Here is a 24,433-nt window from a genome sequence, read left to right on the forward strand (position 1 = left end):
ATAGAGGTTAGTGGAATGGGTAGACAGGTGTAAAATGCAAGTTAATGTGGATAAGTGTGAGATAATATGTTTTGGGTGTGCGCATAAGATAAAAATTAGAACTAGGCCATTCGGGGGTAATGCTAGGAAGCACTTCTTCATATAAAGATAGTGGAAATCTGGAACTCTCTTCCCCCAAAAAGCTGTTAAGGTCAATTGAAAATGTCAAACCTGAGATTGATAGATTTTTGTTCAGCAAGGGTATTAAGGGTAATTGAGTTTTATAAATAGGGGCATAGTTTACAAGAGTAAATGAGTCGTTACAGATTTATACAAGACGCTATAGATAGGCCATTGTTAAATTAATGTTGTAGCTTTGGGTTCCCTTTTAAAAAGAACATTAAAAGCATCAGAATGATGCCAGGGATGAAAACTAGTTATGAGGAGATATTTGAGATACGGGGTATATTTTCCCTGGGCATAGAAGGCTAAAAGAAAATTTAATAGCGGTTTCTAAAATTATGATGAGTTTTGATAGGTTGAGTAGGGAAAGACTACTTCCTTTAGTTTGGCGAGTCAGTTGCGAGGGATCGTCAATTTAAAATTGTCACAAAAATTTTGAGGCGAGAGGTGAGGAAGAATTTCTTTACACAGCAAATGGAATGTTTTAGCACAGGGAGTGGTTGAGACAGAGACAAGGGAAAGGTGGATTCAAATTTGGAGCTAAAGAAGATACAGGACTATGGGCAGAGAGTAGGGCAGTGGTATTAGTTTTAGATTGCTCTAGTCATGACATGATCAGCTGAATGGCCTCCGTCTCTGCTGTAGACCTCTGTGGTGCAGATGTTCACCGGGTCATGGGACACAAACATCTTTCCCACAGAGAGGGGAAATCAGGGGAGAATTAACCAATCCTGTTCTTGCATACCTCCTTCTGGCTGTTGGCAGAGGCCAATGAAAAGGTTGTTTACCTGATGTCGTGATGGGCAAATAACAAGTCATTAGTTGGGGGAGGAAATGCAAAGGACAGAGACTGTTTTTACGGGACATGTACTGCGACTGGGGAGCGGATCGGTAGAAGCCAGTGCACGAGTCTGTAAGAGATGGGAGCCTTCCTGCTGGGCTATTTTAATTGCTGTCAGTAGGGTGCTTTTGAACTTATGAATTCCTGGAGCATAGGCCTCACTATATTACCAGAGATCTCCAAGATGCTGTTTCGGAGCATCAGCCGAGCCTGATTTTCTGCCTCCCTAACACGGTGACATTGAGGTCTATTGTGGGGCTTCTACTTTTCTCAGTGTGGACCAAGACTTTAACCTGTGTGCATGGCGAAGCAATGCACTGGGTAGTGTATTTTTTCACTGAGCTATCCGGGCGCCCCTGTAAACAACCTTTTAAAAATTGCAGATGCCGGTCAAACAGTCACAACAGTCCTACTGAAAGCTGCAGCCTTTGGCAAACAACATGCTTCCCTGAGTAGACCAGCAATTGTTCACTGCAGGCACTGATAGATAAAACAGTTGGGAAAAGTAGCCTCAAAAAGAAGAGGAAGTGGGAGTGACAGACTTCCTGAGTGAAAACAGATAAACAGAAATCTTTCTTTAAAGGGTGTTGTCAGAATTTGGCATTGATGTCTAAAACTTGCAGCAAGGAGGAATCCTGCTACAGGAACATGGCCTGAAGTGACACAATGTCCTATCATATTCCCCGTTTTGCTATGATTGTTTGCATTGGCATTGGGATTGTTATCCTTGTAATTTTTAGCCCCAGCGATAACTTTTTGTCATAGTGCTGCAGGGTTTTAAAATTGTTTAACACTGATGCTGGGAAATTAATTGCATTTTAAAGAGCTTACATGGAGACAGGCTTTGTCAGATTGGATAAATTAAAGCTAAGGGAATCTGTCCTCTTCTATAAACACTGAGGTGAATTGATACTAAAACTTACTGGAGTTAATGATACACTGACTTACTCTTCATGCATCTTCCTGATCTTAACGATAATGTACGGAGGAGTTGCTCAAGGTGAGGCCAAGTACTTTTCTTTAATTGGGAGCGCAATTTACTCCATTTCACTTTTGAGCAGTTGCTGTGCACTGATCATCATGAGCAAACTCCAAAGGACAGGTAACCTTCCCATCTAAAGCCAGGCAATGGCCCAGGAATCCCCGTATGGAGGAAAGTACAAGGGAGAACTGAGAGACCACAGAAAATCAATAAGAAAATGCAGTCATTAACCGGAGCCACACAGACGACATTTGATTCCTGGTCTGAGTAGAGTACATAGAATCTTAAAAAAAAACACAGAAGGAGGCCATTCGGCCCATCGTGCCTGTGCCGGCTCTTTGAAAGAACTATCCAATTCGTCCCACTCCCCTACACTTTCCCCGTGCTCTGCAGTTTTTTCCTTTTTAAGTATTTATCCAATTCCCTTTTGAAAGTTACTATTGAATCTGCTCCCACCACCCTGTCAGGCAGTGCATTACAGGTCATAACAAATTGCTGCCTAAATGTTTTTTTTCTCATCACCCCCTTGGTTCTTTTACCCATGACCTTAAATCTGTGTCCTCTGGTTATCGACCCGGCTGCCAGTGGAAATACTTTTTCCTTATCTATTCGATCAAAACTGCTCTATAAGAAGTTATCTAATTTCAACCAGGGTGACATCTTGTTCGTCACCTGTGTTCCCCGCTGGAAAGTGAGAGTGTGTGGACATTAGGTGGGGGCAGCACCAGACTTGGCTGTGATATGTTCCTGATCAAATAGCCTACTTGCACACACTGTACAGGCTCACACATGAACAATGGCCATTTGGAGGCGCGGTGACATTTGAGCATCAGCAGAATTACAGCCAACCAAGAGTTAGAACCTTCGGGGGCGGAGACAGATTTATATTACTCGTTTTTTAAACGCAGTCACTCTCTGATGATCAAGGTCCAAACCAGATCACTGGAAGTAAAATCCATTCTCAGTATGACATCTCCTTCACGCCTCCAGTTATAAAACCAGCTGCTTTAATGCCAAGGTGATGCTGGTATAGCTCGGTTCTGGCCTCCTCTCATGTGCCATCTACACATACAACCCCATCCTCCTCACCTTGTACGTGTTGCACGCCTGCCGACTAACCTTCCTGTTTAGTATTCATTTTAGTTTATTTTCAAAATTCAACCTTTTTTTCCGTTCTGTGACTGACGCTTCATCCCTCCTTCCAGAATAAAGCTCTCTGAACCTCTTAACTGTGGGCTCCAGTAAATAACAGGGGTAACAGAGGTAATGCATGAGCAATTGAATTTCTTCAGTGAGGAAGGTCAGCTTTTACTGCTGACCTTAGATGATGCTGCAGTTAACAGACCAAAACCAATCCAGCCTGGCTCAGCAGGTTTTGTGACTTTAATTAACCTCGGGCTGATCCTATGTTCTCGTGACAGCGATGGCTCATTCAAAAATGTTTGCCCTATCAACTTTTAATGGCACTTTCTGTGCCTACCATGGTAACCATGGGTAACAGGAAATCAGCGGATTCAAGCCCAAAGAGGCTGAGAAATGGCCGCCACATCCAAGGAAGGTATCAAGCACATAAATTCTACATTCCCACTTGAGTTGGAGGGGAGTAGTAACAAAAAGATAACATCACAGCATTCTTTAAGGCCCTGTAATTAGAGTGAGGGCACTCTAAAGTAGTCATCCCACGAGCTCGTATTTCCAGCAGAGAGCTGCACTTGCAAGGATTGTGGGTCAGAGATTTGGGGGCCGAAATTGCCCTCTGCCCTAAACGAGACGCACCTTTCGAAATAAATGATTATTCTTGGTTCCAATCCATGGGGTGGAGAATAGCGGGAAATTGGGGTCTTTAGATTTTTTATTTTGTCTGAGCGGTATTTGGGGCGGCTGAGGGAGTGGGTCAGAAGACGGGCGGGCAATTTTATCCGCGGCACGGAAAGGGGTCACCGTCGGGCGGGAAGGGGGCAGCACGTGCCTATTGGGGTGGGAACACGGGCGGAGTGGCACCCGTTTCCGTCGCTCCCGCTTCGGGGGCAATTTCTGTTAGGTCGGACCATCTGCCTGCCCCCAGTCCGAAAGGCATTACCGCCTCTTAGGGGTGGTAATGGACCTTAAGGAGGGGACAATTTTGGCCCCATGGCCGTCGAATATTGTAGCCCTATTTCATACCCATGATTCCTGCGAATGCAGCTTACCCATTGGGAGCACAGGATTGTGGGATCACCCCAAATATCTTTTAACACAGATGTATTTGAGGGCAAGTCCTCTGCTATGAGTTACGGCAATTCCTGTCTCAGTTTCCACTTTTTCCACTTGTCTCGCCCAGGTATAGGTCTACGGTGGCATTCACTCTCTGGTACCATGCTAGTTTCATGTATGGGCCTAGAAAGTGAGTGTCAGCAGGCTATTTAATCTGAGTCCAATTCTATCCTGACTTGATGTCCACACACATTCACTTTCCAGCAGGGTTTACTGGTTAGCAATCATAAGATAGCACCTTGGCTGATTGTACCTTCACCAATGCACCCGGTGTTGAAGGCAGTTGTAGAGCCCAACTCCGTAGGGCGGGAGAATGGAAATGGGGGAAGCACTTAAAGGATAAATTACCCTCCAGCAAAAAGAACAACAATGTGCATTTATATAGCATCTTTAACATGGAAAACCATGAGATTTGCCATCTAAGCACTGACCAGAAATTGAACCTGAGTCTTTCTGGTTCATATTGTCAATTATACACTGCCTTTAGCAACTGAGACATTAAAGCAGCTTCAGTGAGTAGATTAAGCCCACGATAAACTGATGGCTAAAAATGCAAGCTTCAATCAGACTATCCTGAAGCAGTAAGAGGTGTGGTCCCTCAGTGGTATAATACAAGTTTGATTCTTCAATCTTAGCCATGTTGAGTGGAGGCCAACTTGATAGCAACTCCCAGGAAGTAAGGTATATCCCTGGGCCACTTTCAATACCACATTGCCCAGGAAGGTCATGGGCAGGGTGAGGGAATGGAAATGGGGAAAGAACTTAAAGGATAAGTTACCCTCCAGCAAAAAGAACAACAATGTGCATTTATATAGCACCTTTAACATGGAAAACCATCCCAAGGCACTTCATAGAAACTTCAGCAGACATAAATTGGACGGGCGACCACAAGCTTGGTCAAAGAGGTGGGTTTTAAGAAGGGCCTGAAAGGAGGAAAGGGAGGTTGAGAGGCGGAGATAGTCAGGGGGAGAATTCCAGAGTTTAGGGCCGAGATGGCTCAAGGAACTGCGCTAATGGCTGGGCAATGGAATTTTGGAATGCACAAGTGGCCAAAGTTGGAGGAGCACAGACTTATCTGAGGGTTGTAGTGTTGGAGAAGGTTCCAGAGATGGATGGATAGGGTTCGTGAAGGGATTTGAACATGAAGATAGGAATTTTAAAATTGAGGCATTAGGGAACTGGGGACCAATGTAGGTCAGCGAGCTCATGGGTGATGAGTGAGTGGGACTTGATGCAGGATAGGATATGGGCGGAAGTGTTTTAGACAACCTGAAGCTTACGGAGGGTGGAGGATGAGAGGACGGCATTGAAATAGTCGAGTCTGGAGGTGACAAAGCCATGAATGAGAGTTTCGGCAGCAGATGGGCTGAGGCAGGGCGGAGACAGAAGTTGGTGGTCTTGGTGATGGAGAGAATATAGGGTCAGGGTCAAGTAGGACCCTGAGATTGTGAATCGGGGCTGAAATTCAGGGTCTCTAAGAGACCCGTTAATGCCGAAAAATCGAATGGTGCCACTTTGGGCTCAACAGGCTGACTCGACCTAAATTTAGGTCGGGGATTTTTCGGCCTAGACCCCATCCCACCTGAGTAGTTGCACAGCCAATGAACACAATAAAAAAGCAATGAAAATACTTACCCATCAATGTTCAGCTCCATCCGTCGATCCCCCATTTCCGCACTGAGTGCGGCCCGGCCGCGCGGCAGCCCTTAAAGGGGAGGGCCTACGGCCGCAATGCAAAAATTTGTACCGGCCGACTTGCCGATCGGCTGCCAAAAATGCTGCCCCCAGGTTCGGCCGGGCCACCAACAGGCAGCCCGGCACCACTTCTTGGGTGCCAGGCTGCTTTCCAGCTGAAACCCTCCCTGGTGGCCCAGTGTCCAAAGTTAAAAAAATGATCGAATCTCTCCCCTTTAATGGAGGGGAAAGAGCGTGGTGACAGCGGCGGAGGCCCCCATCGACCCATTTTCAGCCAATCAGCCTGGCTTTGAATCTAAGGCCCCCCCCCCCCCATTATGATCCATTTCCTGTGGGACTTTGAAAAAAATTTCAAAGTCCTGAAAATCACTCTACTTACCGTACCAGGAGTTCCAGCGGTGAGTACCATTCCAAAACCCATAGGTGAGCCAGCTTTATGGTGCACCTGAAGATCGGCCCCATTGTTTCAACCTGAGACAGGGATAAAGAAGGATGGAATCGGAGGCAAGAGTGTGGAATTGTGGCGGGGACCAAAGACGATGACTTTAGTCTTCTCAATGTTTAGAGGAAATTTCAGCTCATTGACCTCTCCAAGGGGTAGTCAAGCCTGGGCGGCAAGACAGCAGAGAGGTAGAGCAGCAGTCACGAGTTGGTGTAGGAGTTATGACAACTATTATTATAAAGACATGATTATCCACTGACATGATTTCACGTTGTTGAGCTAGATACAGTGTTTTGGTGTTAGCTGCTTCTAAATGCTTAAACAGGTTTTGTGACTCATTGCATCCTGTTTTGTGTTAAATTGTACACTGCTTGGAATTTTTCAAAACCAAAGGACAACACAAATCTGTTTTTTCATTCAATCCGCAGAAATGGTGTGGAGCCGATAATATATTTTGACCTTGAATTAGTCGTCTGTGAAACTCAAGGAACTTGTGGGAAAAACAGATTGCTTTTTGATAAGTGCTGGGAAATCTATTAAAGGAATCCTGTGGGTATTACTGTGGAATTTCAACATATACTCCAAACCTGTGATTGGTAGGAGTTGGCCATGTTACCCATCTATTTAAAGTCCCAAATTTTGTCCAGATTGCTTTCTTAAAGATACAGTTTATAGACTGTTGCTGTAACCGGGCTGACACTTGAAGGCATTACTGCACTGTCAGACATACCATCCTTCCAATCAGGGCACTGCCTGCCTGTTCCTGTGATTCAGGTGGACACTAAAGATCACGTGAAACCATTGGGAGAAGGCAGGGGAGACCTCCTTGTGTCCAGGCCTACATTCTTCCTTCAACTAACACCACCAAAACAAATGAACTTGTCATTCACAAAAACACTACTTCTGGGATCTCACGGTGCACAAATTGGCTGCCACTTAGTCTACATAGCGCTTACTCCATTTCAACTTAATTAATTGTATGTGAAACGCTTTGAGATGTTGTTGAGAAACACGATGAAACACTAAATCAATGCAAATCTTTCCTTTCTTTATGAACATTAAGATAGCCTTGCCAGAATGATTGCTCTCACATTTCTCAAATGACACACTAAGGCCTGTGGTCACTTTTTATGGGTCTGATTACCAGGGAGGCTATTCATTGCGAGATACTTTGAGCGATGTGGAGTCAATGGCAGCACCCATTGTAGACACAATCTACACGCAGCATACCTTGTATTTTTTTAACCCTCTAATTCTCCCCTTCCTCTCCAGAGTCAAGCTGGGTGCAGCTTCACATGTGCCAGTTGCTCTCCAATTTCTCACCCAAAGGGCCATACTTGCTGTGTGAACATAGGCAGTGGCTGTCATCAGACTATCAAATGATTGGCGGGGGTGGGTGGAGGGTCACTGGATAAAGATCAGGTTCAGAAGCACTGGCTAATTCTGCCTTTCGTATCCTAGAACCTGAGGTCAATAGTAATATTACCCCACCTCCTCCCCTCCCCCGTTGCCATTCAGGCTGAAAACAGCTAAGTGGGATCAAACCTGGGACCTTCGTGCTCTGTACAGCTCCGAGCCACTTGAAGCAGTGACTTTACTCACTGAATCATTGAAGGACCACTGCAGCGTACCTTTCTTATAGGATGTGGCCTTGACTGTGGAAAAGAAAAATGGAATGAAAGACGTTGCTCAAGCTCTCTGGCTGTGTCTTAGACTCTGTCTTGCCTTGGCAAATCCAAATTGTACAGGTATCCATTTGGACCTCCTGTAAGATTGGCCGTGATTTTCCTAATGATGTTGTTTTTCACATAACTTCACCATTGCTTCCCAGATTGCATCTTCAAAACTATTCAGCAGTCTTTTAGTTTTGAAAACAATATTGTGCCAAGACACATTAGTGCTGAGCAGTTTCTGTCTACCAAGATCCTTATAGTTTCCTGGACGATGTTAGGTTCTATACCAGTGGGCATAAGTCCAAAGCATACAAATCGCTCTCAAGTTGAAGACCTCGAGTCACTTGGTAATTTGACTGTAACATATCAGTACTAAATATGGCAATCTCACTTATATTGTGTGGGTGGGTGTGTGAAGGAGCGTTAAAGGAGGCGTAATATTCTGCTGAGGTTGGGATTTTGATATATTGTCATGATAACATAGCAGGAGCTGAAGATAGCATTTGTCGATGTTTCTGGGTACAGTGTTTACAAAAAAATTCCATTGCTCAGAATGGTCATCCTCCTTGGTAAGCACCTTACATGACCTCAGGACGGCTCAAGGTGCTTTACAGCTATTTAAGTACTTATTGAAGTGTAGTCACTGTTGTAATGTAGGAAACGCGGCAGCCAATATGCGCACAGCAAAGTCCTACAAACAGAAATGTGATAATGACCAGAAAACCTGTTTTAGTGATGGTGGATGAGGGATAGATATTGGCCAGGACACCGGGGAGAACTGCCCTGCTCTTATTTAAAATAGGATCTTTTATTATACTGAGGGAAGCACCGCACTGTCGGAGGGGCAGTAATGAGAAAGCGCCGCACTGTCGGAAGGGGCAGCACTGAGGGGGTGCCGTAATGTTGGAGGAGCAGTACTGAAGGAGCGCCGCACTGTCAGAGGGGCAGTACTGAGGGAGCACCACACTGTCGGAAGGGCAGTACTGAGGGAGTGCCGCACTGTCGGAAGGGCAGTACTGAGGGAGTGCCACACTGTCGGAAGAGCAGGGGATTTAACCCTGGTGTCCTGGGACCAATATTTATCCCAACATCACTAAAATAGATGATCTGGGTCATTATCGCATTGTTGTTTGTGGGAGCTTGCTGTGTGCAAATTGGCTGCCGCGTTTCCCACATTACAACAGTGACTACACTCCAAAAGTATTTCATTGGCTGTAAAGCGCTTTGAGATGTCCGGTTGTCATGAAAGGCGCTATATAAATGCAAGTCTTTGTTTTTAAACCTCCTCTGCACCCTATCTAAGGCCTTGACATCTTTTCTGAAATGCGCTGCCCACAATACTCCAGCTGAGGCCTAGCCAGTGCTTTACAAAGTGCTGCATGATAGAAACATAGAAACATAGAAAATAGGTGCAGGATTGGCCATTTGGCCCTTCGAGCCTGCACCACCATTCAATAGGATCATGGCTGATCGTTCCTTAAGTACCCCTTTCCTGCTTTCTCTCCATACTCCTTGATCCCTTTAGCCGTAAGGGCCATATCTAACTCCCTCTTGAATATATCCAATGAACTGGCATCAACAACTCTCTGCGGCAGGGAATTTCACAGGTTAACAACTCTCTGAGTGAAGAAGTTTCTCCTCATCTCAGTCCTAAATGGCCTGCCCCTTATCCTTAGACTGTGTCCCCTGGTTCTGGACTTCCCCAACATCGGGAACATTCTTCTCGCATCTAACCTGCCCAGTCCCGTCAGAATTGTATATGTTTCTATGAGATCCCCTCTCATCCTTCTAAACTCCAGTGTATAAAGGCCCAGTTGCTCCAGTCTCTCCTCATATGTCAGTCCTGCCATCCCTGGAATCAGTCTGGTGAACCTTCGCTGCACTACCTCAATAGCAAGAACGTCCTTCCTCAGGTTAGGAGACCAAAACTGAACACAATATTCCAGGTGAGGCTTCACCAAGGCCCTATACAACTGCAGTAAGACTTCCCTGCTCCTATACTCAAATCCCCTTGCTATGAAGACCAACATACCATTTGCCTTCTTCACCGCCTGCTGTACCTGCATGCCAACTTTCAAGGTCTGATGAACCATGACACCCAGGTCCCACTGCACCACCCCTTTTCCTAATCTGCCGCCATTCAGATAATATTCTGCCTTCATGTTTTTGCCCCCAAAGTGGATAACCTCACATTTATCCACATTATACTGCATCTGCCCTGTATTTGCCCATTCGCCTAATCTGTCTAAGTCACCCTGCAGCCTCTTAGCGTCCTCCTCACAGCTCACACCGCCACCCAGTTTCGTGTCATCTGAAAACTTGGAGATATTACACTCAATTCCATCATCTAACTCATTAATATATATTGTAAAGAGCTGGGGTCCCAGCACCGAGCCCTGCGGCACTCCACTAGTCACTACCTACCATTCTGAAAAGGACCCATTTATCCCGACTCTCTGCTTCCTGTCTGCCAACCAGTTCTCTATCCACTTCAGTATATTACCCCCAATACCATGTGCTTTGATTTTGCACACCAATCTCTTGAGTGGGACCTTGTCAAAAGCCTTTTGAAAGTCCAAATACACCACATCCAATGGTTCTCCCTTGTCCACTCTACTAGTTACATCCTCAAAAAATTCCAGAAGATTCATCAAGCATGATTTCCCTTTCATAAATCCATACTGACTTGAACCGATCCTGTCACTGCTTTCCAAATGCGATGCTATTTAATGATTGATTCCAACATTTTCCCCACTACTGATGCCAGGCTAACCGGTCTATAATTACCCGTTTTCTTTCTCCCTCCTTTTTTAAAAAGTGGTGTTGCATTAGCAACCCTCCAGTTCATAGGAACTGATCCAGAGTCGATAGACTGCTGGAAAATGGTCACCAATGCATCCACTATTTCTAGGGCCACTTTCTTAAGTACCCTGGGATATCAGGCTCTGGGGATTTATCAGCCTTCAATCCCGTCACTTTCCCTAACACAATTTCCCCCCTAATAGGGATATCCTTCAGTTCCTCCTTCTCACTACACCCTCGGTCCCCTAGTACATCCGGAAGGTAATTTGTGTCTTCCTTTGTGAAGATAGAACCAAAGTACTTGTTCAATTGGTCTGCCATTTCTTTGTTCCCCATTATAAATTCAATAGAATCTGACTGCAGAGGACCTACGTTTGTCTTCACTAATCTTTTTCTCTTCACAAAGCTATGGAAGCTTTTGCAGTCAGTTTTTATGTTTCCGGCAAGCTTCCTCTCGTACTCTATTTTCCCCTTCTTAATTAAACCCTTTGTCCTCCTCTGCTGAATCCTAAATTTCTCCCAGTCCTCCGGTTTGCTGCTTTTTCTGCTAATTTGTATGCCTCTTCCTTGGATTTGACACTATCCTTAATTTCCTTTGTTAGCCACGGTTGAGCCACCTTTCCCGTTTTATTTTTACTCCAGACAGGGGTGTACAATTGTTGAAGTTCGTCCATATGATCTTTAAATGTTTGCCATTGCCTATCCACCATCAACCCTTTAAATATCATTTGCCCGTCTAATTTAGCCAATTCGCGCCTCATACCGTCAAAGTTACCTTTCCTTAAGCTCAGGATCCTAGTTTCTGAATTAACTTTGTCACTCTCCATCTTTATAAAGAATTCTACCATATTATGGTCACTATTCTCCAAGGGGCCTCGCACAACAAGATTGCTAATTAATCCCTTCTCATTACACATCACCCAGTCTAGGTTGGACAGCTCTCTGGTTGGTTCCTCAACATATTGGTCTAGAAAACCATCCCTAATACACTCCAGGAAATCCTCCTCCACCGCATTGCTACCAGTTAGGTTAGCCCAATCAATATGTAGATTACAGTCGCCCATGATTACTGCTGTACCTCTATTGCACACATCCATTATTTCTTCTTTGATGCTGTCCCCAACCTCACTACTACTATTTGGTGGCCTGTACACAACTCCCACTAGCGTTTTCTGCCCTTTGGTACTCCGTAGCTCCACCCATACCGATTCCACATCATCCTTACAATTGCATTAATTTCCTCTTTACCCAGCAATGCCACCCCGCCTCCTTTTCCTTTCTGTCTATCCTTCCTAAATGTTGAATACCATTGGATGTTGAGTTCCCAGCCTTGGTCACCCTGGAGCCATGTCTCCGTGATGCCAATCACATCGTATCCGATAACTGCTATCTGCACAGTTAATTCGTCCACCTTATTCCGAATACTCCTCGCATTGAGGCAAAGAGCCTTCAGGCTTGCCTTTTTAACACACTTTGACCCTTTAGAATTTTGCTGTAAAGTGGACCTTTTTGTTTTTTGCCTTGGGTTTCTCTGCCCTCCACTTTTACTCTTCTCCTTTCTATCTTTTGCATCTGTCTCCATTTTGTTTCCCTCTGTCTCCCTGCATTGGTTCCCATCCCCCTGCCATATTAGTTTAATCCCTCCCAAACAGCACTAGCTAGGACATTGGTTCCGGTCCTGCCCAGGTGCAGACCGTCCGGTTTGTCCTGGTCCCACCTCCTCCAGAACCGGTTTCAATGTCCCAGGAATTTGAATCCCGCCCTTTTGCACCACTCCTCAAGCCACGTATTCATCTGAGCTGTCCTGCGATTCCTACTCTGACTAGCATGTGGCACTGGTAGCAATCCTGAGATTACTACTTTTAAGGTCCTTCTTTTTCATTTAGCTCCTAGCTCCCTAAATTCGTCTCGTAGGACCTCATCCCATTTTTTACCGATATCGTTGGTACCTGTATGCACCACGACAACTGGCTGTTCACCCTCCCTTTTCAGAATGTCCTGCACCCACTCCGAGACATCCTTGACCCTTGCACCAGGGAGGCAACATACCATTATGGAGTCTCGGTTGCGGCCGCAGAAACGCCTATCTATTCCCCTTAAAATCAAATCCCCTATTACTATAGCTCTCCCGCTCTTTTTCCTGCCCTTCTGTGCAGCAGAGCCACCCACGGTGCCATGAACTTGGCTGCTGCTGCCCTCCCCTGAGGAGTCATCCCCCTCAACAGTACCCAAAGCGGTGTATCTGTTTTGCAGGGGGATGACTGCAGGGGACCCCTGCACTACCTTCCTTCCACCTCTCTTCCTGAGAGAGGGTACAGAGGAGATTTACCAGGATGTTGCCTGGACTGGATCATTTTAGTGATGAGGAAAGATTGGATAGGCTGGGCTTGTTTTCTTTGGAGCAGAGGAGGCTGAGGGGAGACCTTATTGAGGTGTGTAAAATTATGAGGGGCCTGGATAGAGTGGATAGGAAGGGCCTATTTCCCTGAGCAGCGGGGTCAACAACCAAGGGGCAGAGATTTTAAGTAATTGTGGGAAGGTTGAGAGGAGGTTTGAGGGGAAATTGGGATCAGGCTGGGTAGCTCTTTGTTTGCCGGCACGGACAAGATGGGTCAAATGGCCTCCTTCCGTGCTGTAAATTGCTATGCTATGATAAGTGAGTTCTCAGGTGACTGTACAGTCCAATACGGGAATTACAGGTTGGACAGATAGTGGTTGAAGGAAAGGGTGGGTGGGAAGACTGGTTTGCCGCATGCTCCTTTCGCTGCCTGCGCTTGATTTCTGCATGCTCTCTGCGACAAGACTCGAGGTACTCAACGCCCTCCTGGATGCTCTTCCTCCACTTAGGGCAGTCTTGGGCCAGGAATTCCCAGATGCCGGTGAGGATGTTGCACTTTATCAAGGAGGCTTTGAGAGTGTCCTTGAAATGTTTCCTCTGCCCACCTGGGGCTCACTTGACGTGTAGGAGTTCCGAGCAGAGTGCTTGCTTTGGGAGTCTCGTGTCGGGCATGCGGACGATGTGGCCTGCCCAGCGGAGCTGGCCTGTATGTGACTCCTGAACCACAGCAATGTTAACTGCCCACTAAAATGGTGGCTCACCTTCGTAAGAGCAATTAGGAATGGGCAATAAATGCTGGCCTTGCCAGCGATGCCCACATTCCATGAACATTTTTTTTAAAAGCCTTTACGAATATGGTGGGTGGCACCATATTCTCACCATATTGGGTTCTTAGCTTCTATTTCGTGCTTGTAAAATGGACGTGGCACTGAAAAATCTCTGGGCCAACATTTTTTAAAAGTGAGAGGGCAAAATCAAGCTCATCATGATAGAATATAAAATCCATTGGATTTCTCAGGAGGGTGGTCATGCGATTTAATGCAATGACAAATTACTAGCCTTACTCGAGACCTAACTGGCTGCCACACCCAGTTCCCCCTATATGACGGAATAATAACCTTCCGACTGGTTCCATTAAAAAAAATCGGGTTAAAGTGCCGTTGAGGGTTTAATGCTGCACACACAGTGCAGCATGTGACAGAATGGAATTTAAGCGGTTAGAAATGACTGGAAATGTAATCGGCGGGGCACAGAGGGGTGGTTGGGTATGGGGACAGGGATTCACATTCATTTAACAGAAGCTTTTGGTTCAGTGTACAAGGGATTAATTAAGCAAGTGTGGACAAGTAAGGCAAGCAGCTATTCACTGAGCTGATCAGAACGTGAAAGTCATTCGGTTCATTCAACGACAGTGCAGTTCTGTCAAAAGTGAAAAAGCAGAGGCAAATTACAGCAGCAATGGAGCAGTTAGATAAGCGCGGAGACAAGGACAGCAACTTCCAAATGTTTTTAGCTATTATTTTGGGGTGACTGATAGTTGCAGTTGCCGTCCTTAAGAGTCTCCAATGCAAACGGAGAAGCACACCAATATGGGGCTGTCTGCCACTAGCCGTTGCTGAAGTAAAGTCCATATTTATTTTTTAAAAGGGAAATTGGATACTTGATTGAAATAGAGGAATATTAAAGGATATGGGAAGTGAGAAGGAGAGTGAGCTTAGACAAGGTGGCTCAGGTAGAGTAAAACACCAGCTGCACTTGATGGTCCACATCACCTGTTTCTGTGATGGAGCATTCTATGATTCGACAAGTAGAATTTCCATTTGCCTTGCACACAGTGTCCCCACTCTCCCAGTCAGGGCATGCCTCCATTTGGTTGCAAGTGTCAAATGATTGCAGTGCTATTGCTGGAGTATAATCAGCGAAAAGCATGCATGTTACCAGCATGGAGCACTCGGAAGCTTCCTGCTGTTTTTACTGCTCGGAGCACTCTATAAGAACGAAAAGCTTGCATTTAAATAGCGCCTTTCGCCACCTCAGCATGCCCCAAATTCTATGCAATGCAATTTATTTTTTTTCACCGGCAGCTGTATGTTCTAATTCCTTGGCACTTGCTATTGGACAGGATTCAAATCGTTCCTGGAAATTGGTTCATCTAATTTATTCAAACAACATTAAATGGACCTTTCCCTAAGAATTCCCTTGTTCCTCCGCTATGGGTATGAGGATAAAATGGAGTGTGAGAGGGAGCACACAGAGGCCAGACTGATTCAGCACCTTAGACGCTGTCAGCACTTGAGAGACTAGCTCAGTAAGACTCACCTCGACCCTTACTTGGATCTTGGAGATGGAGTACATATCTCAGATAAAATCCAACCTGTATCATGTGTTCCCATAGCTCCCAGCTTCTTCCTGAGGCAATGGATTAAAACTATTATAAAAGTTGATGAAAGATGTTCAAGTGAGTTATATATGAGTCTTACAACATTCTGAGATCTGGTATAAAACAACACCCTGCCTTATGCATTCCTCAGTGAATGAACTCTTGGCAGTGTCTTTATGAATACACTGTGCACCTCCAACGCATGTCATGACGAGCCAAAAAACCATCATAAGAATTTGATATCAGCAAAATCCCTTAGGGGTCTGACTTCTTGTGGAGAGAAACAGTAACTGGACTCTGGAGGGCATGTGCACCACAGACTTATTCTTCAGCCTCAGAATGGCAGCTCCGAGGTGATTTAGCAGTTCTTTACACTGATCTAAGATCACGGCTGCTTACACTCCTCCTGCCTTGAGTAGTTCTTCTGAGTTGGGCATAGATATCTTCCAGGCTGGCTGCCTTGTCTTTTGCCAGGTGACACACTATCGAGCCCATGTCCTCCCAGTGAATTAGTTCATTAAGACTTTCTACAAGTATGGTACACTCTGTCATCTTTTCCAACCTCTGTGCAGGTGGGCTCCTGATGCAACCCACCAAGGGCTCAATTTTCCCCGGTCATTTACACCGTTTTTTTGGCAGGTACCACTTTTTTTGGTGTAAAGTTTTTAAATTAATGTTTCCCCAAAGAATCTGCGCCAGTGTAACTTAGTTATTTACGATGTTTTAGGTTTTCTTTGACGTCATAGGGGCGTTACCTCATGTCTGCGCCAGTTTTTATCATTTTTCAAAGTTTGCCCCAAAAACATTTATCCTAGGTTGGCATATCTGGCCATTCCCAAAAACCTCCTGGTGAATTAAGAGAAAGCAGCGCACATCGAGAAATCGGTGCAGAAAGACGCCATTGTTTTTCATTGAAGTTTTGGAGGGAGTCAAGAACACTTTAAATATGCATAATAAAGATTAATTTTTCGACAGTAGATGGAAGTTTGATGGAATTCTGAAGTTTTCATCTATTTTTAAATCACACGCCACCACCGAACGTCTTCACACAAGACTGGAGGGTCGGAGCGTTATCCGGGAGAGTCGGCCCCATGTCCGGACACAGGGGCTCGGGGATCGGCTACAAAACAAGTCCGGGGGTGGGGGGGGTGGAGGTGGTGATCGGAAGACTGCACTAGGCATCAAATGAGCCCGGGGGGGTTTAGGGAGCGGGGGGGGTGGAAGGTGATGTTCAACACAATCAGAACAAGTCACAAGACTGCAATGAGCTGGGGGGTAACGGGTGGGTTCTTGATAACTGCGCATGCTTGGACCTGGGTGTGGTCCATACAGACCTTGGAGGGAGAGAGAACAAAGAACCTGTCCTCCCTTCCTTCCTGCTGTTTAGAGCTTCCTACAAAGGTAAAATTTAAGCATGGGGGCAATACTGACAATGCCATACCTTGTGCGAGCCTTCTGCATCATGGTACTGCGTAGGAGACAATTGATTCGACGTCATCGCATGAGGAACCTCAAAGTACATAGGGTGATGGGCAGGGGGCCTTACCCACATCGGGTATATCAAGACAGGGATTTGTACCTGCACCTGAGCGATGCAGACTGTGTCAGAAGGCTGCGTTTCCGCAAAGAAGTTGTAACTGAGATCTGTGAGTTAGCAAAAGCAGACCTGCAACCTAGAAGAGTCAGGAGGACTGCTTTATCTGTTGAAGTGAAGGTTACAGCTGCACTTTCATTCTATGCATCCGGATCCTTCCAAGCTACAACTGTGGATGTGTGCGCCATTTCTCAACATGCAACACATGTCTGCATTCGGCAGGTGACTGCTGCATTATATGCCCGGAGGAATGACTACACAAAGGTCCCATGACCACCCAAGCAATGCGTGACAGGGCTGTGGGCTTCTCCAGGATTGTTGGTTTCCCAAAGGTATAGGGCTACACTGATTGTACCCACATCGCCTTGGAGGATTCCGAGCTGTACAGGAACAGAAACGGCTTCCACTCCATTAATGTACAGCTCGTGTGAGACGACATGCATCGCAACATGTCAGTCGATGCAAGGTACCCTGGGAGCACCCATGATGCGTTCATCCTATGCGAGAGCATTATATCTGCCATGTTTCAGCAGCAACCAGAAGGGCAGAGCTGGCTACTAGGAGACAAAGGGTACGGCCTCGCCAGCTGGCTCATGACGCCCCTACGCGTAACCCAGACAGAAGCTGACCGGGAATACAACATGTTGCACATTCCGAAGCACAGCATCATAGAGAGGACCATTGGCATCCTGAAATAGCGTTTCCGATGCCTGGACCATTCCGGAGGCTACTTGCAATACTCCCCTGAGATTGTCAGTCAGTTCAGTGTTGTGTGCTGCATGCTGCATAACTTAGCCATCATGAGGCAGCAGCAGCTGAGAGTGGCTGATGATAATGATGAGGAAGATGCAAATGACGAGGAGGAGGACGAGGAAGCCATGACGACGGCGGAGGAGGGCGAACTATCATGCCCTTTAACGATTACTCGAGCCTTGCGCCAACAGCTCATCCGTGAATGCTTTGCTGCCTGAAGGCTGAGTGACAACTATTCAAAATGGACCATGTTTACTGTTTGGACCTGTTCCGTAATGTTGTGTTGTGTTAATGGAACAAATGATGGAAATGATTCTTGTTTACTTCAAAAGTTGTGTTAATAATCGAATAAATAATAGAAATGATTCTTCTTGAGTTCCAAAAGTTGTGTTAATAATGGAACGAATAATGAATGTTTTAATTTAAAATATATTTTATTCAAAAGTTTAACAAACAGTTCTTTGTACTTAACTTTCATAAAATTATTCTTGTATTAAACTTTAAAGTTTTCAGTTAAGATCACTTACAAACTTTAAGATCACTTACAAACTCTAAGATCACTTAAAAACTTTAAGATCACTTACTAACTATTAAACTTGTAAATTTACATAACTTACAAAATCTTTTAATTTGAGAACAACAGTTACAACAGTAACAACAACAACAACAACAGCAGCAGCAAAGAAAGGCTGCACCCATCTCTCCTCCACCTTATTCCAAGACCACCCGCTGTGCTTGGTCTTGGTAACTCCACCCCTGCCCGCAGGTGGTGGCACAATGTTTCTGGGGTTGGTACCAAGTTTATTCGAATAGTGCGCACCTGTTGGCTGGGGGGGGGGGGCGGTTGAGGGCGTGGGGGTTGGGGGAGGGGGCAGGCGGCAATGTGGAGAGCCCGGCTTGGGGCTCTTCAGAGGTTGGTCTGGAGATTGGAGAGGGAGTGGCAGTTGATTCTGTCACTGGGCGCGGGGTCTGGGCGTGTTCCCTTATTGCAGCAGCTAACTCCTAAATGCCCTCCCTCATGCCCTGACAGTGTCTCAATAACCTTCAACATTCCCTCCCTCATGTTCACTGAGAGTGTCTGAACTATCTGTGGCATTCTGTCCCTCATGGTCACTGTCATGGTTTCAGCTGACTGAGATACTCCCTCACTTATGGTTCCGGACATCATTCCCATTTCTCGTGAGAGTGCTGTTACTTCTCCCGACAGTCCCGATACCTCATCACCCACCCCACTGATGGTGTTCAGGAGTGATCGCATAAGGTCAATGCTCTCCGCACTCATTGCCATCATGTGAACCACATGCTTAGATCCTGCAGCTCAGGAGAGCGTGGTCGAGCTCTCCTTCCCCTCCTCACCTTGGGACCCGCAGCCTGGGATGGTGGGGCCCTGGGTGTGCCTTGCTGCATCCCACTGGGACCCGCAGCCTCGGACGGTGCCTGGGTGTGCCTCGCTGCACCCCACCACTGGAACCCGCAGCCTCAGACGGTGGGAAACCATGGAATGTCCCACCAACACTCAAACCACTAGTCAGGGAAGGGGCTGGCACCTCAATGGGCGGCACCTGCACTTCCTCAAAAGTGAGTACAGCAGTGGGGGCTTCATCCATCCCCTCCCCTCTCACCCTCACTCCCATGCACTTGGTCTGGAAGGTGGGATTGGAAGATGTTCTCCTCTTCAGGCTCGTCCTCGTCTGAATCTTCTTCTGCATCGTCAGGGTTGACCTCAAGTTCTGCAAAATATAACAGAACAGACAAATGGTTAGCAGCAGAGGAGGGGCAGGGTGGCATGAGTAGGCTCACACAGCACAGGCAGCAGGCTGATTTGAAGGACCACGATGAATGATAGCACATTGCATCAATGCAAGCGTAACTGACGAAGACATCCCCATGAACCGAAGCATGGCTAGTCTGCGCAGTACTTAACATTTAGCAAAGCCATATTATGGAATTTGCAGGACTTGCCCTCTCCCTTGAGTGTGGGCCCAGCTTATGCAATGGTGGTACCTTTTCTCCAGGCCGGACCCATCAAAGCAGTGACCCTCTCTTCCAAGGGTGTCAGTGGGTGCAGATTTGCCGGGCCTACTCCTGTTCGAGTTCTTTCTCTTTGGTTATGTGGCACTTTCCTCTGCAAAGATGCAAATACAACTTTTTAGAGCGAGTGTCTTTCTGCTGGGTGGGACATATACAGCTGATCACATTTATAGTACAATTGCAATTGCATTGAATAAATGAAAATATTACTTACACTAACTACTTGACCAAGGTCCTGCCACTTCTTTTTGATTTGGCCTCCAGACCTCGGGATGGTCAGCATTGCACAGTAATCTTCTGCAAGTTGGTTCCAGTATTTCTTCATTCCTTCGGGTGGAACTTTTATGTGACCTCTGCTGGTGTCCAGCTAGTGCCATTTGGCCTCAATTACAGTAACTAGTGCCTCCAATTCATCCTGTAAGAAATTGTTGGGCCTTGCACCGCGTTGCATCTTGTATTGAAGCTCCGATTTTTCCAATGTTCTCACACAGCACTCAACGTTCTCACACATACAACTGGCTCTTTAAAAATGGCCGATTGCAAACGCAGAGCTGTACTGCGCATGCGCGCCATTGGAATAACATCAAAACATCAAATTTTTTTCGCGCATGCGCAGAAGGTGCAACATCATTTTTTCGGCGTAGACAGCAGGCTCTATCCCCTGAGACGACTGGACAGGCCGTGCGGCACTAAATTTGAAAAATACAGCGGAGAAACTTGGGACAAATATTTTTGGAGTATTTCTGGCCTAGAAAAATGCCCGTAACTCTGGCAATATGCCAAAAAAACGGCCTCGGGCAAAATTGAGCTGCAACTCAGTATAATGCTTTTTCCAGGCACTAAGGAGGCCCTCACTGATTTGTTGAAGAATACTGGATGTGCTAATGATTGGCGCCAAAGTTATCCTCGTAGATCCTGGGACACAGCGTGGAAAAATAGTGTCCCTGCTTCTCATCACCAACCAGTGATTCCCGGCCAGAAAGTGTGGATATGTGTATATTAGCTGAGGTGGGGAACACACTTGTCTGTGATGCCCAGTATCCCTTCCCATGGTCAGCTAACCTGCTTGAGCTCCTTCGTATTGGCTCACACTGAAAGAATGGCCACTTGGGTGGGGTAATGGAGGGTGGCCAGTGTCTGTTGACATGTACGGCAGCATGTGTCACAGGTTTCAGCATCCGGAGAAGGAATACACGCAACAAAGCCCAATAAAAAGGATAAAGAACAAAGAAAAGAAAGAAATCAATAAAGGCTTGTATCCAAAGTGAGACGTTGGAGTGCCCCCTTAATTATACGTCGGTGTGACGCCTTAAATGATTGTGTGGACTGCTCCAAACAAGTTTCTTGAATGTAAAATTTACTCTTATTTTGTGCCAACAAGTACTTGGTGCTGGAGTGTATCAGTGGCAAGTGATGTCTGCTATATGGGGAGCGGGCAGGGAAGTGGAGCTGAGTCCATGATCAAATCAGCCATGATCTTATTGAATGGTGGAGCAGGCTCGAGGAGCCAGACGGCCTACTCCGGCTCCTATTCCCTCTGTTCTTATGTTCTTATACACACAACGTCTGGGTAATTAGATCTTACCCAACCATAAATTGCTCACCTTTTGATTGCCAGACTGAAGCATCTTAGCAACCCCTTGAGCAAAAGCCTCCAGTGACAGGGATGAAGCACGGATGTGTATTCATCACAGTTATGGCCAAATGCCATCTTCTGATCTCAGTGTGCATCAATTTAGTGGTTAATTTTTAGATTAGTGTCTTATTTACCTTTAAGCAGCAATCCTTGAATAATTATGCTATATGCCCAGACCTGTGGACCCATCCATTATATTATGGGCTGGGTGAGTGGGAAGAAAGACAGGGAAAAAAGAGTGGGGATATGAATCTAAACCAATATTATCTATTGCCAAGTGACCGTATGTACATGATCTATACTGGGCTGTTATCCATGTATGGTGAGGGGGACTTATGGAGAGAACTGTAGGATACATATAAGGAGAGGGGGCAGACTAAACGGCACACAGTGGAGTCGATTTTAACTGCTGTCGCCTGATGTTAAGACCTCAAAATGGGGTCACTAGTCCTACTACCCCCGTAACACCGGCCATGCGACCATCTCCATTTTGGAAGGGGCCTACCACTGGGTGTCCAAAGCACCTGCACGTTTCAGGCGATACAGCCTGTTTAATATGGAAATCGGGATTGTGTGACATAAACAGGATCCTGATTGTAATTTTAGGTCAGAACGGTTGCTAGTTGCACGGGTGATTCAACTGAAGAGGCCTGCTAACAGTAAGGGTCGAATTATTTTTCTGGGATTCAGAGGAGCAGGAGAGCTGCACTGGCACACTTGTTTGGCACCCCACAGCTCGCCTGGCAGATGTAAATGATCTGGGACCTCTTCACCACCAGAATGGCCGGTCGACCAGCGTGCTTTGGCCAAAATAGATCCCAGTGTATCATATGTATGGGGCAGGGATTGTACAGATAGAGTAGTGTGTTACATACACCATGGAGGGGCTGGATGGGGCTGAATGGACAGGGAGCAGGTCATTCCATACAACAAAGGCAGGGTTGGACAGGATAACACTCTCATAACAGTGCATTATCAGAGGGGACTTTTTTACACAATGCATTACATGGTGGGGGGGTGGGGGGGTGGGGGGTGGATTGCGGCGGTGAAAGGTTGAACAGCTACAAGGGATCAGTGCTGGCATCCCAACTATTTACAATCTATATTAACGATTTGGAAGACGGGACTGAGTGTAACGGAGCCAAGTTTGCTGACGATACAAAAATGGGAGGAAAAGCAATGTGTGAGGAGGACACAAAAAATCTTCAAAAGGACATAGACAGGCTGAGTGGGCAAAAATTTGGCAGATGGAGCATAATGTTGGAAAGTGTGAGGTCATGCACTTTGGCAGAAAAAAAATCAAAGAGAAAGTTATTATTTAAATGGGGAAAGATTGCAAAGTGCTGCAGTACAGCGGACCTGGGGGTACTTGTGCATGAAACACAAAAGGATAGTATGCAGGTACAGCAAGTGATCAGGAAGGCCAATGGAATCTTGGTCTTTATTGCAAAGGGGATGGAGTATAAAAGCAGAGAAGTCTTGATACAGTTGTACAGGGTATTGGTGAGGCCACACCTGGAATACTGCGTGCAGTTTTGGTTTCCATATTTACGAAAGGATATACTTGCTTTAGAGGCAGTTCAGAGAAGGTTCACAAGGTTGATTTCGGAGATGAGGGGGCTGACTTATGAGGAAAGGTTGAGTAAGTTGGGCCTCTACTCATTGGAATTCAGAAGAATGAGAGGTGATCTTATCGAAACGTATAAGATTATGAGGGAGTTTGATGGGGTAGATGCAGAGAGGATGTTTCCATTGATAGGGGAGACTAGAACGAGAGGGCATAATCTTAGAAAAGGGCTGCCCATTTAAAGCTGAAATGAGGAGAAATTTCTTCTCTCAGAGGGTTGTGGATCTGTGGAATTCGCTGCCTCGGAGAGCTGTGGAAGCTGGGACATTGAATAAATTTAAGACAGAAATAGACAGTTTCTTAAACGATAAGGGGATAAAGGGTTATGGGGAGCGAGTCGGGAAGTGGAGCTGAGTCCATGATCAGATCAGCTATGATCTTATTGAATGGCGGAGCAGGCTCAAGGGGCCGTATGGCCTACTCCTGCTCCTATTTCTTATGTTCTTATTGCATTCAGTATGGCAGTAATGTAGGACTTTGAAGGGTGAGCCACAAAGGGAAGGTGTTGCGATTGAATGGCAGTGGGGATAGGTGGGAAGTGTGTTGAAGAAAATCTGTTGGGACATGAGTGGGTAGCAGAGTACGTGAAAAGCAGGTACATTCCTCCAACCAAGACAAGCCCACTGATTTATGCGCCTATTGCCAGCTGTTCCGTTGATTGAATGTGTGCACTAAACGCCGGTTTGAAGCTGAACTTAACAAATGATATAAAAATAACATTGTGAACATTTCCTCGCAGTTACAAAGGTAAATGTTTAGTTGACTAATTAACACCTATGGCACTTTTACTTTCAACATTCAGCAGGACTCACACTAATTACTCAACCAGACTATTTGTAACGACAGAAAACTCACCTATTTATTGTACACCAATAAGTGATCAAGCCATCTTGAACACAGAAAAATATGACATTAATTGTGTTAAATGTACAGTGGCTGTAAGAACCAGGTCACTCGTGCAGCTGGCGAATGGTGATGATGATTTACCACTTCCCAGTCTGCAGGATCAACTTCTAAAGCAGCTTTTCTGACTCAAGATTTATGTACCAATGGCAAAATATATTTAAATAGGTCACACTGGGCCAGTCACATATCTTTAAGGAGCATTGTCATAGGCCTGGGAGCAAGTTACTGCTTGCCCTTCCAGCCCTGCATGGTATGCCTTACAAGGCCCCGGGTCTGTCTGAAAGGACTACAGACCTTTGAAGGCTCATGGCTCTTGAT

At 45.9% G+C, this 24,433-nt stretch overlaps 1 protein-coding gene across 5 annotated transcripts in view; it reads left to right on the forward strand.

Annotated features, from left to right (window-relative positions):
- col4a6 (collagen, type IV, alpha 6) overlaps positions 1-24,433 on the forward strand; it is a 575,180-nt gene that overhangs the window by 236,807 nt on the left and 313,940 nt on the right. The gene's annotated exons all lie outside the window — the stretch shown is intronic.

This window comes from Pristiophorus japonicus, chromosome 6, assembly GCF_044704955.1.
Source record: "Pristiophorus japonicus isolate sPriJap1 chromosome 6, sPriJap1.hap1, whole genome shotgun sequence".
In the NCBI taxonomy this organism is placed as follows: Eukaryota; Metazoa; Chordata; class Chondrichthyes; family Pristiophoridae; genus Pristiophorus; species Pristiophorus japonicus.